Source organism: Solanum pennellii, chromosome 9 (assembly GCF_001406875.1).
Source record: "Solanum pennellii chromosome 9, SPENNV200".
NCBI classification, from domain to species: Eukaryota; Viridiplantae; Streptophyta; class Magnoliopsida; order Solanales; family Solanaceae; genus Solanum; species Solanum pennellii.
The window spans coordinates 63,851,349-63,855,245 of NC_028645.1; the positions used below are offsets into that span (position 1 = coordinate 63,851,349).

Genomic DNA, 3,897 nt, shown 5'->3' on the forward strand with positions numbered 1-3,897 from the left:
TTCTATTAATTGATTTGATGCTTTTTTCTCTTCGTAAGCATGAAAAATATAACTTTAAGAACTCAATGCCCATTAACATTCAAAAACACATATTAATTGAATATAACTTGACCAAATGAAGAATGCAGCCGAAAGAACAAAGTCCAAATAAACCAAAATCAATTAAGCATGAGCTGAAGATAGCAAATAAATAATGAAACAACATTAGGCTTTATCTAACAGTAAAGATGATCATAAAAAATATTAGAAAGAGAGATAAATTTGGGACATAAAAAGGGGGTAAAAACTCAAAGACGTAGATTTCACAGTAAGTAAACCAAGAACTTAGTTGGTTTACTTGCTATGTGGGCAAATTATCTTCTTTTTGCTTGAGGACCTTGGTTGACATAATGGCTTAACACTATGTGTTCCTTACTAAAGAAGAATATTTATTGTGAGTAAAATCAAACAAATTGCATGATGGAGTGAAATCCTCACATTTTGAATAGGAAGTACTCAAGGAGACCCATGATAAAAATTTGTCTTTATTCGCTCCTAATCATTCACCATATAGAGCATTAGCTTCCTTTAAATGCAACTTAGAATCACTTCTTTTTTTCACATTTGAAATAAGCATTCACGCCTTAAATTATTATTTAAAAAAATACCGTAGATTAAAAATAGAAAGAAATACTTGTAGTAGAGTCAATCAGCTTGGTAAGGCAAAAGGTAATGACCATAGCCATCTTGCCTCCAATTAAAACTCTTGGACAAGATTTCACCATAGGACTTGTGCTTAATAAGTACCAATTCCTCCAAATGCTAACAATGACAACTGACAAGCTCATTGCAGCCACATTCACAGCCAATCTCACCTTATAATTTGCTATAAATGCAGCAGTAAAAATTGACACAATGATACCAAATGAAAATGAAATAACCAAGGCTACTGCTGTTTGGAATGAATTTGGCAGTTGTTCCTTGTTATCTTTTTTATGTTCTTGGTTCTGTCCTCATGTTGCGTTGTCTATCTTCATTTGATCTTGATCTATGTCTAATTGAGAGTACATTGAGACAAACTCTAGGACATCCTGCAAGCACCGGCAAACCCAAAACAGTCAAATGAATTGACATCAATTAACAATTTCCAATTCACTTCATTCATGATAATGTAACTTATAAATATTAGTTTATATCAATTACTTAGAAATTAATAGTTTATGCCTTGATTGGCTTAAGTAATATAGCTTCACTTACCTTTTTAGATTTATGGTGCTTGTAATTGTAACCCAAGAGTTCTTGAAGATAAACATAACAAATAACTTTATTAATACAACAAATCCTATGTAATTATACATAAAAGAGTGCAGTACCGTGCTGGAATAATAAGTTACATAGCTAGGTGCAATAATCTCTTAACCAACAAATTTTAATCAATATAATTTATTAGTTCATAAAACTATAATGCAGCAACATTTTATCTCTTTAACACAAAGCACATGCAGTCACCTTTTGTTTCACCTTTATACATTTAAATGCTTTAAGAAAGTGCAGTTGCCCAGGAATATGATTCCGTCTAAAAATTAATCAAGTATTTTTTACACAACTATGGTAAAAATAATTCAATTTACTTCAAATCATTGAAATAAAAAAAGAGAACATGAACCAAATAAGCTTCATAGTGAAGATTATCTTCAGTTGTTTACCCAAAGAGGAGCGAGAGAATAATGTGCACCTCAGTACTGAGTCTCGTCACATATGAGGCCGTATAAGAAGCCTATGGTGACACATGAATTTGTAGAGTAAGGAGAAAATTTGCTCCTTTAAGTGTCTCAACTGTAGTTTAACACAACATAAATGAGGATATTGAAGAACCAATAGAGAAGCATATAAAGTTAACAGTTTGAAAAAAAGTATGGAAGTATATTTGCTATTGAATACTCCTTCCTGTAAGTAGGACAAAGCAAGATCAACTTTCATATCATTAATTGTAATCAATAATACAACACTCTCTCTACCTCTAAAGCATAGCTAAGGTTTTGCATACACTCTACCCTCCACAAAGTGCAAACATCATTTTGTGGGACTATATTGAGTATGTTGTTGTCATTGTCTATAACTTTCAAATAGTTGGAAGCTCTTATTTTTCGAATGTATCCACTTCTGTTGATCTTTTCATTATGAATAGCTTTATACTTCTAAGCTCTAAGCAACAATGTTGAACTTTTGTTAGTAACATATTGTTCTACCCTTTTAGTATCTTGATTATAACATTTAAGAGAAAATGGGAGAGATACATTGGGAAGGCTGACCAGAAATAGTAGGGCATATGCTTGTCACAGCATCTTTGAGTGGACCCAAGAATTACAATATCTGAAACAAACTTAATCTTTTTCATCCAAATACATCCAAGTTTTTCTAACCAGCACAACAAGCAGCATTAGTCAACTAATGCACAAGATAAAACTAAAACTCTTGAAATGTTTTTATGGAAGTTCAAAGAAATAGCAGAGAAATTGAATCGACAGTGAATTGCCCAGAAGAGTAACTAGGACCAATTTTGGATTATGAAATTGCGAAACAGAATTTTTGATCCGTCATTGGCTCCTAGAATAGCGGCTCAAACCCACTGTACTCATACTCAAAATCCTTCTCAAGGGCTTGCTTCTGGCCATTATGGTCTTTAGGAATGGTAACCCAGACTTGGTTTTGAGCATCTCATTAAGAAGTTATAAGTACTTGTTAGTTCAAGAAGCGTTTCTTTCTTAGAGATGGGTATTGTATCAAGACATGGTCAGCGCTGTTTATAGAGTAGGATAATTAAAAAAGTAAAATTGTAGAGAGGACCGAAGGCCAGAGAATCAGAGGAGAGGACAATTAGACATGCATATAGAAATAAAACATTTGTCCTTCAAACCTTCACTCCAATCATGAATCAAATTAGTTAGAGATTAGCAATAGGCATAGTATAACTCTCAATGAACTTGCTAGATTAGTTCAAGAACTCAAGTATTAACACAAAATTAACACAATATACCTCCACAAATAAGTCCAAATGATGAAAATAGAAAAAACATGACATGAGATGGAAATGAAAAATGATTTTTTTGTGGCTGGAAAACAGAAAAAAAAAACAATCAAATTGGATATGAACAAAATTTGAACAGACATATTTTAAAATTTCAAAAGAATTTTAAGAATTGAAGGAGTTCTCTGTTTTGTTTCGCTCGCAAAAAATGAGAGCATAGTTTACCTGATTTCGAAAGATATTGTTGAGAAGACAATACAACTGTAAAATTGAACTGGAAAGTGCCAAGAAATCAGGTTTGGAAGAAAAAAAAATAGAGAGACTTTGAGTTGTTCTTGTATTTGTCGGTGAAAGAAAGTGCAGAAATGGTTAGTTGCTTCGAGAACTATGTGGAACATTTTTATTAGCGTGAAATGACCAATATAACCTTGGTTGTCCTATCTTCACATTTGTATTATAAATAAAAAAAACTAGATGAGTATTGGCCGTGCTATGCACAGGCCCAATAACGTAAATTATGATGTCATTTTTTTGTGTTTAATCTGAATTGTCACCAGAGATCTAGGACTTAAGTTGTATTTTTATTTGAAAAATGTTAGAAAAAAAATAAAATATAACTGTTTATATTTATATATAAATATATTGACACATGTAAGATTGCTCGATTTATAAATTTTTAGATTTTCTTTTACAAAATGAAAAAGTCACCCTACTTGTTTGGCACGGTATACACTTAAACAATAATCCATAATTTTATTAAATATTTATTAAATAAATCGATTCGATACGATTCTTTTCGATTGGTTCAGTCAATCTTTGATATTCTTTTTACACCCCTACATACAATCATATATATCACACTTACCTGTTACTTCCTTAGTACTCTTGCA

At 31.7% G+C, this 3,897-nt stretch overlaps 1 long non-coding RNA gene across 1 annotated transcript; it reads right to left on the reverse strand.

Moving 5' to 3' along the window:
• Positions 1 to 637: 637 nt before the first annotated feature.
• Positions 638 to 3,347, reverse strand: LOC107030896. Its single transcript, XR_001458165.2, has 2 exons — positions 3,233 to 3,347; positions 638 to 1,070 (listed from the first exon to the last, which is right to left on the reverse strand). It is a non-coding gene; the product is annotated as an uncharacterized LOC107030896 (long non-coding RNA).
• Positions 3,348 to 3,897: the final 550 nt, after the last annotated feature.